This window comes from Schistocerca piceifrons, chromosome 5 (genome assembly GCF_021461385.2).
Source record: "Schistocerca piceifrons isolate TAMUIC-IGC-003096 chromosome 5, iqSchPice1.1, whole genome shotgun sequence".
In the NCBI taxonomy this organism is placed as follows: domain Eukaryota; kingdom Metazoa; phylum Arthropoda; class Insecta; order Orthoptera; family Acrididae; genus Schistocerca; species Schistocerca piceifrons.
Genome location: NC_060142.1, coordinates 654,174,432 through 654,189,136, shown reverse-complemented (window position 1 = coordinate 654,189,136; position 14,705 = coordinate 654,174,432).

Genomic DNA, 14,705 nt, shown 5'->3' with positions numbered 1-14,705 from the left:
AAAAACTTTGGTAGATCTTCAGATTTTTTTAATGTACTTCTGCTTGTGGTGTGAAAGCGTGGAGAAGGTCGACTTTAAGCTAAAAAAGTGAGCGGTCTTGCCAGCGTGCAGACAACATTATTAATTAATAACATTAAAGTAATTTATGTTCGAGACTGTAATTCAGCAAGTTATTGTTATCGGAGGTGTTGAACAGTGCAAGAATTATCTTCAACGAAAGGAGAAAAGTAGTGACTATAATTTGTGACAAAAACGTGAACCAAGGAGACAGCACAGGACTGGCTGACATCTGATCGCACCATACTGTTAGAAAAGTAATTATGTAAGTTGTATTGTTTATAAATAAGCCCTAATTTGGTAGTGAGAATTGTTTGAATATATTTAGTGTTTACCAGACTTCTTATTCTGTTCTTTTTCCTTTATATTTTTTTTATCCTCCATGCCATATTATTTTTGTAAATGTCAAACAGCCTTTACTACAGCAGAGAATACTGCGGCATCCTGGTCGTAGACAGAAGGCCGCTCCTTGTCATCTATACAATTCATAGCTGCCCCATTTATGAATGATTTCATTTGCAAATGCATTTTTTCTTACTGTTCATTGTTAAAGGTCCCTTAGGTAATTTAAAAATCATACTGATTACGTAAAGAAATCCGGGTTGTTCTTTTCCAAGTAATAGAAGTCTTTGCGTATTCAAAAACTAGCCTCCTCCTGACAACGATCAGGAGCCGACCAGAAGACGGACGTCTTCGACCGCTTTCGTGTCTCCTGTGGCAAAGCTGTGCCAAACTGGGAACACGACATTCTAGTATGAAATACCGATCTAAATTGAAAGAATTGAAATATATTTAATAGCAATAATAATTTTTTTTATCATACTAGAGGCCCTACACGATATTAGGCAAGTGTATCGGTTTCCTTGGCTCTTCAGTATAGCATCACAATAACCGCTGCTCTCGCACGCACTGAATGCCAAGTCATACCTAATTTTGTGATGTTTCAATAGAATGGTTTTTTCTGTTTGCACTGAATGTCGCGGTACCTGTTTCGTTTCACAGATACAAGTATTTCAGTTTAGTAATGAGTGAGCCGCCACATACAGTAATACAATGGATTCATAGCGCTGATGCAGTGTTTTTCATTTAGGCTCACATAAGTGGTTGCTGCATGCTGCTTCGGGATAATACCTTACTAAAAACTGTCCCAGTTACAGCCCAGTTCACTCCCTACTCATATTAACGTTTCATCTCTACAGTTCTCAATGTGGAGGAGATGTTAAACTCCGTCCAATTGTAAGCGAATGGGGGAGGGTGGGGTTATAGTTCCGACAGTGTTTGCTGATTGTACCCAGTCACCTCGTAAATCCAATCGTCATTCGCTCCTTCCCTTGCGGTCTAGGAACAGCAGCTTGAGTATTGCAGTAATAAACGATAACTAACAAAGGGAACAAAGGAGTGCCAATTGCCAAAATTTAAGTTTTAGGCTACTATAATCGATTGACGAATTTTCTTAACACTTGCACTACACAGGGCTGCACTGTTACACTCTTCAGAAAAGGCAAATATGTTGATACACTGATACATACAGTAACACTACATCACAATACATCATCCCGTACTGCAATCTAGATGCGGCGTTCGTGGCAATATAGGTAATCTAAGTTTCATTTACCAGCGCGGATGAGATGCTCGCGCGCATCTAATCATGTTCTCGCGATTGTTCTCGTGGTTTTTGACTTCACGAACAGCGGATTACGTCTCGTGAGGTACACGAATGACTACACAGCATCAAACACCTTTATAGTAACAAAATTTACTTTTTCTCTTAGCCTCATTCCTTATCATCTCCACACCAAGCACACGGTTAAACACCACCACGTGACTCACTCGCTCGTTTTGGCGCGAAAAAACCAACAAGCGACCATAGCGCTGTCATCATAATCGATATCAGCGCTACTTGGCACATGCTTACACCATGTTTCAACTAACTCTTATGATTCTTCCAACGTCAGTTTACAACTAACCATATGTAAGAAGTGATCCTCAATTGGGGAGACTAGATAAGCTTTACAAGATCGAAAGCAGGTCGGAGATTTCACAGTTTTTTCCAGCCTTTATGCTACAGGTGTGTGTTCCGTGGCCTTTTTGGATAGCATAATGTAGTGACTACGGCCAAACTGTTGGCAGAGTGTTGCAGAATGATCCGAAATGGAATAACAAGAAACAATTGAATTATTTTAACCAATTTAATATTCTTTCATGTGAGAGTCTCGAACAAACTGCAGTCTTTACCTGGAAGGAGCTCCATTGCTTGTAAGAACAAGTGTAAGTAGGCTGTTTAGGTTTTTATATTGGTAACGTCACGTAGCGCTCAGTATGAAAATCACTGGCTGTCCTGTGTGCAGTCTGTGGCTGGGTGGCATTGTTGTAATATTCGCTGTTGTAGTGTTGGGCTGTTGCCTGTTAACAGCGCGTAGCGTTGAGCAGTTGGAGGTGAGCCGCCAGCAGTGGAGGATGTGGGGAGAGAAATGGCGGACTTTTGAGAGCGGATGATTTGGACGTGTGTCCTCTAGAGACAGTACATTTGTAAGACTGGATGTCATGAACTGCTATATATATTATGACTTTTGAACACTATTAAGGTAAATGCATTGTTTGTTCTCTATCAAAATCTTTCATTTGCTAACTATGCCTATCAGTAGTTAGTGCCTTCAGTAGTTAGAATCTTTTATTTAGGTGGCAGTATGGGCGCCCGCTGTATTGCAGTAGTTCGAGTAACGAAGATTTTTGTGAGGTAAGTGATTTGTGAAAGGTATAGGTTAATGTTAGTCAGGACCATTCATTTGTAGGGATTATTAAAAGTCAGATTGCGTTGCGCTAAAAATATTGTGTGTCAGTTTCAGCACAGTCATTTATAAATTTTCTGAGGGGAAGTTTCACAAGTTACACACGAGGTCGCGAGTGTCCTCATGCTCCCTGCCCTTTCTCTTTCTGAATGTAGTGAGGACAGATTCGCTACGGGAGGAAACATCCGGCACATTTTTCCTAGATTTTCGAAACTGCTAGATTAGCCAGCATGGTGCTTAGAGTCCCTGAGTGTTCTCGACGGCAGCTGACTCAAAAATACTGTTAACGTCACAGTGAGAGCTTGAGAATTTGGAGAATAGGAACCCTACCAGAATAAACGAATATGAAGAAATGTAGTAATATAGAAACCATACACATATAGCTTCCACTACATATCCTACTTTGAGTGAGTTTAGCTGTATTGCCGTTACCCTACAAATGACAAGAACAGACACATGAAATATCGGACCAGTGAAACGAAGTATTTCTAAATGGGCATAACAATTACTTGTGTTACTAACAAGCGGTGATGACATGGATCCTTCATTTATTGATATCCTTCTTTGTAGATCGTCTCTTTATAATGTAGCATTGCACCATCTGCAGTGATACGGTCGCAATATTTTGAATATACACACCTGAACAAAAGTTTAGAATTGCCAGACAGTGTACTACAATGACTTGTTATAATGCACTCATTGAGTTTTACACAATATATTATTAACGAAATAAACACAGTTCCTTCTGAAAACAAGAACAATTTAGGTTAGTTACAAAAATATCATTGCAAAACGAAGCAGACTCTCTCTGAAGTGTACATCTTGAAAACAAAAACAGTGGAAATCTTTGTCTCACAATGACTATTATCACTCTTTGGTAGTTAGTATGTCCTCCACACACAGGTGAGGTTTTCCTTTCTGTCAGGCGTGCTCTGAATGAGACCATCAAGTATATCTTCAGGTATGAGGTCTAACTCCTCAATGGTAACTCCAGTGAGGTCCTGAAGATAGTCAGGTATATTTGGACGCTGTGAACACCCATTATCAACAGGTCGCATGTGCTCTCGAGGGCATGCATGTCTGGGGACAGTGCTGGCCAATGCATTCGGTTGATTTTGGAGCTTTGAAGATACCGAGACACTAGCAGGTACGGTTCGGTCTTGCATTGTCATCGACTGGGACCACGTCGTCTCCGACTTCACGTCTTTAGAGCATTACAACCATTTGTAGGACCTCTTTGGGGTTTCGGGGACCATCGAATTGCTGTATATGGAAATTAGAGGGGCCCGCAGTCCCATCATTACTGCCGCCCAGAACATTACACTTCCACCTCGAAACGGATGAACTTCCTTAACGTATCAGCATTTCTGGTGTCGTCTAGCACTTCTACAAACTCTAACACGTCTATTGTCCGCTCGCAAACCAATCCTGATCTCGTCAGCAAACATGGCGTTACTCTATTCTAAAATAGTCCACTGTTGATGTACAAGAGCCGAGATTCGTCGGTTGCGTCGGTTCCGTTGGTTCACTCCAAGTTTTCATTGGTCTTCTGTAATGAAGACCACTCTGATGCAATCTTGTATGCTTCGGTCTGAGATACGAATCCCTGTTTCCCAGGAAAAGGCATTTCCAATATTTATGACATTTGATGTTGGGTGCCCAGGAGCAGTCAGTTAGAGGAAACGATCCTACATTGATGTTGTCATACCAAGACGACCACTGCGAGGTGTCTCGTTGACGTTTACCGTCTGTCTCTATTTCCTCCACATCTTAAACACACTACTTTAAGTGACATGTAACCGAGGGGCACCATCTTGCAGCGTATGACCTGCTGAAGGTAAATCCACTATCGTGACCCTGTCAAAGTGTAGTATCCCTCTACGTGGAATGTTACTGCAGTACTGAACGCAAACTGAATCAAGCGTTGTTGATACTGGACTGCCCTTGTGGCAGCGGCATATTTACATGATTGGGAAACGCCCACAATGTATGCCAGTAGTAAACACCACCCATATATCGTCTCTAACTGGATAATACATGAAGTGCCTAGGTCAGTGAGACCTCTAGTATTGTACACTACATTATACGACAATATTCCACACTTTTGTAGAGCAGTGTAGTAGCATAACCATCCGACCTTGCATTCTCTTGTCAGCGGTCGTGCACTCAACTAATGCAGTTATAACACCACTGTCTTGTCGTAAGTGATTCTACGAGATTTTGTAGCGCAAATTTACGCCTAAAAGGCAAGGCTCGTGTTTGTTTATTGTATTCATTCTGATTGAGGTATTAGGATGTATAGGGAGTATGCTTGCTGTGTGCAGACGCAGGAGGAGCTGACCGTAGTTGACTATCAGTCTGCAGATGCTATTACCAACGGTCAGCCGTCTGCAGACTGCTGAGTCGGGGTGTAGCAGCGGCCGAGAGACTGGCACATCACACCGGATGTATGAAGTATCGCTTGTTTCGCCCAAGTGCTCTGACGCCAAAGCACCTCGAAGAGGGACCGATGCAGGGCAACAGCGCTCACCTCTGGGTAAGAGACAGGTTGTAACCCGTCCGCGTGGCTCGATGTGCAAGGCCCGATGTGGAGACAGGCCGTGTGGACTCGTCCATTCGTCCTACAAGTGGTTAATTGGTCACTTTCTTCGGCAGGGTCCGAGCACGCACAGGGGGCGAAATGTGTATTTGGTACTGGGAGTTGCAATTTTAGATTACGTATGCAGCCCTTTGGGGCAAAAGCTCCCTGGGCTGGAATGAAGTCGAGTGTGCACTGTGTATGTCTTCTGGGACTCCCTAATTCGATAAGTGGGGGAGATCCTGCCTGCGACTCTTTAGGTAGTAGAATTCAGACACATGCAGGTTGAGGCCTATGGCGGTAACAATAACATCCGCCGATCGACTTCTGAGCCTATCGGCAGTTACTTCAGAAAGCTGTCGAAAATGGTAAAGATTATTGACCAAGCACACAGGATGCGAGAAGAGTTTAAGATATTGTGCCATGGTACTCAGAATATGTGTGTGTACATTGGTTTGGAGTCACTTAGAGAGTCTGAACCATAGGCTCCGCCGATTCTTTGACAGAGTTGGCTGCCGATTTCTGGACCTACGTTGTAGGGTGTAGAACTGTAAGATTATCTTCGATAGGCTTGAAATCATTGGGAGAAATGGCCGTCAAACAGCTAATCAAGTTGGTGTGTAGAATCTATACGTCTGGACAGACATTCAGAAATAATATCATACTCAAAATCAAGAAGATAACAACGGCAAATTAGTGCGAAAACTGTCACAAAATGATGTTAATATCCTATGTATCCATTTTTGTGAGAAAACTAACGTGCAAAATAATGAGCAAGAACTTTAAGTATACGTTAGATTGCGATCAGTTTGGATCTAGGATAGGTGTAGGAACCAGAGAGGCAGTTCTTACGTCGAACTTGATAACAAGACTTAATAAATATTCTCACATATTCATAAGATTTGTCGATCTAAGAAAATCTGTCGAGGAACTAAAACTGCACAAGGTGCTCTAAATTCGCAGAAAACACATGTGAGTTTTGGGGACAGAAGGATAGTATACAAGACCCAACTGGATAGATTAGGAACGGTTCAATTGGCTCTGAGCACTATGGGACTTAACATCTGTGGTCATCAGTCCCCTAGAACTCAGAACTACTTAAACCTAACTAACCTAAGGATCTCAGACACATCCATGCCCGACGCAGGATTCGCACCTGCGACCGTAGCAGTCGCGCGGTTCCGGACTGAGCGCCTAGAACCGCGAGACCACCGCGGCCGGCTTAGGGACGGTGGACGAAGAAAGAAGCTTTGACACCACCAGCAAATATGCTATAACTGTCGGTGTTGACTCTCTCCTCTTCGCCGCAAGAATGAAATGAAATGTCGTGTGGCTAAGGCTGTCCGTCGGGTAGGCCGGTATCCTGGTGCAAGTCTTTTGAGTTGACGCCTCATCGGTGACTGGCGTGTCGATCGGGATGAGATGTTGATGAATACAACACAACACCCAGTCCCTGAGCAGAGAAAATCTCTGACCCAACAAGGAATCATGTGCTTTATTTAGGTAGTAACTATTAGGAAGCGGACACTCGGAGGATCAGCTCAGAACAGTTAATGGCGAATCACAGACTCTAAGATTTATTGCTGACGTTATCACTCATTCCAAAACAGTTCTAATTACAGTTCTGTACACCACAATACATTAATCACCTCACACAGAAGCCTTAAGACAGTCAGATCGCGGCGTGAATAATTAGGCCGAACACATTAGCGAACGCGGGCGATAAATGACGACTCACTATCGTATATGTCTACTCGCTGCTGCTCTGTCACGCCACGTGCACGCAGAAAGCTACAATCACTGTATCAAAAAGCACTGTCAGGGTTCAGATACTGTTCTTTTAAGTTGGAAACTGCTGAACGAGCGGTAGTTGGTTAACACTAAGCAAAATCAGCACTGTTGCTAACGAATAAGCTCACAGAATTTATCATAACTGTAGGAAGTCTTCTGATGTGGAAGGGAATAGGATCATCACAAATCGCTCGAATTAGAAATGGGGTAGGACACGGATATAGTCTTTCGTTGCTACTATTTAACACACACACAGAAGGAGCATTGATAGAAATTAAATACCGGTCCCAGAGGGCAGAGGTGGTTCTAGAAGTCAGCCAAGGGGGGGGGGGCTAATTGGGGGAGGGGGCGGGAGGTTTTGGGGGAGTGGAATATCTCTTAACAGAAGGGGAGTTGGGTTCCTCCGCCGAGAAATTGGTAAAATTTGGTGTTACTTAATGTAGTTTTTGGTAACTGTTTTGGAGTTCAGGGTAAAAGAAACTTATTTTCACAAGGGAGATTTCATACATTACATAAACCATGAAAAAGTTCAACTTATAACAAATAAGTTTTCGTTAATTTTCTGGATATAAAGGCGACATGAATGTAAAACCTTGAACTTGATATGAATATAAGAAAATTCTGTAACAAAATTCATTGTATATTTCCGTCTTCTGCACAATTTGTCATTCTCATTGGCCTCTGTTTCTTTTTACTGAATATGTCAATGATATTTTCAATGTCCATATCTCTTTCTTTATGGATATTTGCAAGAGCCATTTAGTCTCACGTGCCCCACTGTGTTACGCAAATAAGTCTTTATTCGTCTCAAAGCAAAGAAGCCTCGTTTATGAGTGCTTGTTGTGACAGGAGTAGTCCCAAATATTTGAAGTAAAACATATACATTTGGGAAAAACCGTTTGTCGCAGTTCTTTAAAGCTTCAGTTACTGTTTCGGGCCTTTTACTTTCATTAGCCCACTTTTTCTTCCATAGTTTCAGCTCTCTTTTCATTAGCGAAGCGAAGGACTCTCCGAAAACTGCTCATATTTCTCGGGTGCCTGGATCACTTCATCCTCACTGTATTTCAAACAGTATGCACCAATAAGACCTTTAAGTGGTAATTTGGCGTGAAAATCTCGGGGAAATCTTGTTTCTAGCACGGCAATAAAACGATCCACAACAGGTAAAAATATTGTTCGGCTGAAGTATTCCTCGGCGTTTGAAGCAGGAACGTTGTCTCTTTTGGTTTGTGTTGAAATATTTCTTGGCATTGCTACTACACTTTCAATATCTTCTGCCAGTTCAACAGCGTCTTAAAAAATACTTCCAAATTCTATTTCCGAATCCGTCCTTATATTGTTGAACACCTCAAGCACATCTCTGACATGATTTAAGGCAGTTGTTATATTCATTTTAGGACTTTGCAGCTATTCGCTTAGTCTTAAAGAGTTAAAGAGAAGCATTATGCTGCAGTTGCTAAAGCTACTACGAAGTCTCCTCTTCGGACAGCAGAACTAAACACACAAGCCTTACTAGCCGTTTCTGCGTTGGTTTCACGACTACTTGAAAGTTCTTCAAGCAAGGTCATGACCAGGACAAATAGCTCCTTGAAAGTAATAAGGGTATGGTGTCTTTTCACCCATCTTGTTGGAAACATTGCCTTCAAATTTGTTTTCTTGGATTCTGTGAACGGTAGATGTGATATAGCTTCCTCTAGGGAAGCCTTTCTGTTTGCAGAGGCAGACAAGAATGCTGAAACTGATCTTACAATTCCCATCGTAATTCTAACTATTGGAGTATCACAAGACTTAGAAATGGACAAGTTCAAAGAGTGGACAAAACAGTGGGTATAAATATCCAACGGTTGTTTACTTAAAATAAGAGCTTGAACTCCTTTAAATTCCCAGCCATACTTGAGCCGCCATCATAGCCCTGTCCACAAAGATATTGATAGCTCGGCCGCAGTGTTTTGAGTTCTTCATCGATGGCTTCTGCAGTCGAAGTGCCAGTAGTTGATTTAAGCTCAGTAAAACCAAGAAAGTCTTCTTCGGTACCAAAGGTCTCTGTGTCAATGTGCCTAATACAAAATGTCATCTGTTCCTTAGTAGTGACATCAGTTGTTTCATCACACATAATGCTAAAAAATTTCACTTTTTTCACACCCCTCTATATTGAGGAGCGAATAGCGTCACCATTGCAATGTATGACCTCGTTTTGGACTCTGTTACTTATCACAGAACTATTTCGGCCACATGTACTGAAATGATGTTTTAAATCTTCATTTCCAGCATCCACACAAAGAGCCAAAAGACCCTGATACAGTCCATATTTTCTCTCTAAAAGATCATCAGTTTTTTCTTCTTTTAGCTGAGGAATTAAACCATGACCACGATGTCCTCGTGAAGGTAGGTTATTTCTAGCACACAGGACTATAGTCTTCATAGAAGGCCTCAAGCGTTTCCGGTTTTCTACAATAACTGAAGATTTCTTGGCATCGAGGACAACGACAATACGTTTTTTACTTGATTCCGTAGACTTGGTGAACTCTATAGCCTTCTCCATGGAAAATTTGTGATATTTTGTGTTTTCATGATTATGAAGATCTTCCGTAGCCTTTTTGTATTAGGCCAATGGTTCTTCCACCAGTGTTTTCAACGCGTATAAAAATAAATTAAAAATGCCTTAGGTAAAGAATTAAGTAAAGGAAAAATAGTGCAAACACAAAATCTTGTAATCACTCGAAATGTTAGTAACATAGAAATTTTTGCTGAAAAGCCAAGCCTGAAGACTATTTGAATAATAATGTTTTTGTATCTGAAGTGCTTCCAATTAAAAACGACACCTCCAAGTTATTTATGTTTTTTACCAAGCCAGTTAAGGCTTTCAATTATTTAGAATAATGGAAAGCTGTAATAAGTTCCTGGGAGCAGATTCCGGCACCTGAAGGAGAAAACAGAACATATGCAGTGCAAAATCCACCACGTAACATTTAACTGTATGAAAGCCAGTTGTACTGGCTCAGCCACTCATGCTTCAATCTTCGGTTTTGCTTCCCTTCTAATTGAGTAGGAAAGGAAAAGTTTGCAGGAGGCTTCCAAGTATTCTTTAAAACTTAAGCTTCTCATTATCACTTAAGGCGCCTTTAACAGCTCTTCCTATATCATATGGGTCATAATATGTTTCAGTTCTTTCTGGTCTTTCTTCCTGTGAATTAAATATCATCTAAATGTCAGTATTACGTACAAGTGGCTCAACACAAAGGTATATAGCGTTATTTACACATGTAAATAATTTTAATTCACTATGACCACTAAAACGTCACCATTTCTCTTCCAAAATATTAATATTACCCGATATCCCTCGGTCTTGCCCCATCCCCCTACAAACATTCGTACGAGCGCCCTTAGTAAATAGTACTGAAATGGTTTTGTGTATTGACATATTTAATGAAGTTACTAACTTCAGCAGTTCCATACAGTAATCACAAGGAAAAGAGACTCTGAACAGTGAAGCAGTAAAAAGTAAGAAATCAGACAACAATGGCAACTTCAGACGGTGTTTCAGCTACCTAACGTTACCAGCAGCCCGGAACAAGTGACTGTCATCACCTGCCTTCTACCAATTCAGGACTGCCAAGATACAGTTTACACACTGTATCTTTTATTTGTTTGTGAAACCTGTCTGTGAACGGTATTTATGAGTCCAAAGATGTATAAAATCTAAGTATCTCTCGATTTAGTGGCCTTTGCGTGGAAGTTTTGTTTGCAAATGTTCCTACAGATAGGCTTCAAACTTTAGCATGACGTTATCGATCTGTGTCAGTGAAAGTCGTTGCTTGGTTCCGCCCTGTGCCATCAGTCGGTCCCAGTCAGATTAATAACAGCAAAACCAGGAATGATTCCGCATCACATTATCACTGCAGACCCATAAGCTTTCTTCTAGTAGTCTGAAAGCTTTCAGAAACTTCTGAAATGCTCTCACATGTTGAGAAAGAAAGCTTTGAATAATTTGTAAGGCCTGATTTAGCTTCACTGATCAGGATAGTAAAAACTTGCGTATGTTAAGGGAATTTTCATTCACAAAGCAGGCTTATCACATTCACACAGTTCAATACTTTTCTACCCTGATTAAATTGAGCTTAACTTAAATTCCATAAGGCAGTGAAGCAATTTCGAAGTCTCGGTGCGACGAAAATTGTCAGTCGATCTCCTGGAAACATTTGTAATAATTATTAACTTTCGGTGATCACATGGGGAAGACCGGAGATCTGCTGGTAAGACCGTGTTAGCCTATTTATTTGAAGTAACTGGATATCTTGAGCATACAAAACGGCAGGTTCGTCCAGTGTAAATCAGACGTTCCCCACTGATCCCGTGCAACACAGCGTAGTAAGCAGACACTGTCAATAATAATGAGTTAAATAATACGCGAACACACTTACTTTAGTTTAGTTCATGTATTAAATTCCTTCTCATACTGAATCAAGATGGAGACTAGCTCAACAATACATACATATACATCCTCCATTCTTTCACGACTAATCGGCAAGAATTCCGAATCCCTCTTTCCATACGAGAAAACATAGATAGCAGAGAAGCTATTCCATGGAGTAAATGGACGCTCCAAGGAATAATTGGGCTTGAAACTACTTTGCATTGATAATCGGTAAGATAAGAAGAGATATTTCGAGATATATACTGAGATACATAATTTTTAACATTTCTGAAAATATCGCGGAGAGACCGCTGCAAGACAGAATAAATGAAGGTCAATTTCGCTTCTTACATAAGAGCTTTATACATCGTAACATGAAGGTAAATATGACACCTAACTTAATTCGGTGGTAATGAGCAAATTTGCCTATAAGTATGTAATTCAAAAAGGATGACACTCAATCGACGGTATTAACACACCGATCATTTAATGCATGTCTATGAGCAGAAGGTGAGACAAGCAGCGAGAGGAAATGTTTTGATTTGTAAGCAATCGCGAGGAAAGGTGAAGGCCACACCACAGGGGGTACCACAGAAATCACTCAGGACATGTCCCAAGGCGGGAGTCAATGACTGACCGACCTGGTGACTCAGACTCTATTGGTCGGAAAAAACCATCACACAGAGAACGAAAGATCCCAGGTGGGTAGACAGCTCGGCTACGAGAAAGACAAGGCGGATATTTTCGAAGTCTCTTCTCTGAACAGTCGTCAAGTGGACAATGGGGCGTACAATGCTCTGTACGACGCAGAGGAGAAATTTATGTGAACACTGCATTCACAGCGGCTGACGTCCAGCTGGAAATTAGCTGTATCGTCGTTTAGCTCCAAGAGCGGAGCAACGAGTCAGCCAGTTAGTTAATTTTTCTTGAGAGAACTGAGAGGGTATTATAATATGCGTACTACTCCAGCCATGTGCGTGTATATCGCCATGTTCCAAGCCTAGGGATGAGTACTTGTTTTCTCGCATAACGAGAAAGATAGGGAGAGTTTCTGCTAGAAAATTCAACAAAGGTTTAATAAGTGTTTATAGGAATTTCAGAGGACGAGAGCGGCCATGTATATGATAGCTCATCACAGCTATGGTAAATAATGCGTGCAGAGGTGTAAACTTGTTGGTTCACCAGCTTGCGTCCACTGTAAACTCGAACGACCTTGGGTAATCTTTTGCTCAACTTGTTGCAAAACTAACATCCTCCGTAGACTTCACAGTCATGTTAAATAGTACTGAGCTTTGAACTGTAATTAGATGATTTACTGTAGTACTAACCAACATCATAACATAATTGTAAGAATAATTTTGTAAAGAAACTTGTAGTTAAAATTTAATATCTTTGTGTTTAGGATTAGTTAAATTTAAGAGGACAAGATGCGTCATTTTCACAACTGTCTTAACATTGTCACATTGTTTACTGGGTAAAAGCATGTATATCTGTGAAAAGTTTGCAACATTAAAGAAATGTCATTACAGCATTCTCAGTTGTGTCCTCAGTCATAGAATAAGCAACCACCATCTCACAAATTGTGTCCATATTATTAATACCAAAAATACGTATGGCAAGCTTTAGTAAAAAAATACGACAATAAAGTGTTATTTTTCAGTGCAAATTAATTAAATAATATTGGTTTGCGCAGAAAATATTTTGCCTCCTTACAGACGAAAGGCGTCTTTAAAAATTTACCTCACTTTTTATGTTTTCAACCAGTTGTATTCTTACCATTAGTTATCGATTAAACATAATAGCGCTAATCTTACTTAATTACACTAATAACTACTAGTAAAAAACTACAGTAACATGAAGGAAGTATTATTTAAAATTAATAAGAAATGACCCTAGCCATTTGTTTTGTGTTGTCGAAATTGTAGGCTCTAGATCCACAAGCCTGTGACGGTCCTAATTCTGTAGTGCAAGCTTCAGATTCCTTACGAGAGTTTTGGGCTCAGGATCAGGTTTTCCAAAATAATCCGTTAGCTTGCGATTCATTGCAGCAACATCTTTAATCACTCACTCCAGTCTCTAATACACTATTATTTCAGAAAAAAACTGACACTTCACGACGCACGATTCGATCACACTACTCACACACTTCAGTAATATCAATAATCGTATTCGGAAAACAAGCGTTCGCTGACAGCACTTGGGAGAGTTGGAAGGACAAACGATTGTTTTTAACAATCGATTGGTCAGTCGATTGTTTTTTCGTCCACTCGATTTCTTCACTCGGTTGCAGCCGTTATATGAATTATACACTCAGTTTTCGGGTTTGAGTAATTTTATTTACATTCTCTTTCGGACTTTTCAGTTATCATATCAATTTTTGGTTGTTTTTTTAAATTTAATATCAGATGCTGCCCTGTAAATTTATGTATATATAAATGAACCATCACCTTTTAACACGCTTTAGCCGGCCGAAGTGGCCGCGCGGTTCTGGCGCTGCAGTCTGGAACCGCGAGACCGCTACGGTCGCAGGTTCGAATCCTGCCTCGGGCATGGATGTGTGTGATGTCCTTAGGTTAGTTAGGTTTAAGTAGTTCTAAGTTCTAGGGGACTAATGACCTCTGCAGTTGAGTCCCATAGTGCTCAGAGCCATTTTTAACACGTTTCTGAAATATCTAGGATCAAAGCTGTAAAGACCTTTTTGGAATACGTTGTATTTTCCTTACTTCTTTATTGAGACAATGGGAAGCCGTCAACAATCGGCGATCGTATACACCGCGACGTCGCCCCGGTCGCCAGACAACGGAATAATTTAAATATCATTTGCCTTCTACTCTTGAGCTGTATTAAAACGGACTTAAGTTACGTTCATATTCCTTAATACAAACCGCGTACTACGTTTCGACAGGAACGTCTCTATAATGCGCTTTCACAAATTCCTGTAACTCTCGTGTGTAGTTTATATCTACTGGTCGGTAGGTGGCGCGCCCCCGCTGGCGTTGCCAGCACTGCAACGCGTCTACAGAATGTATGTGCCCGGGAAAATAATACGACTTGACTCAGATGTCTGGCGATTTAG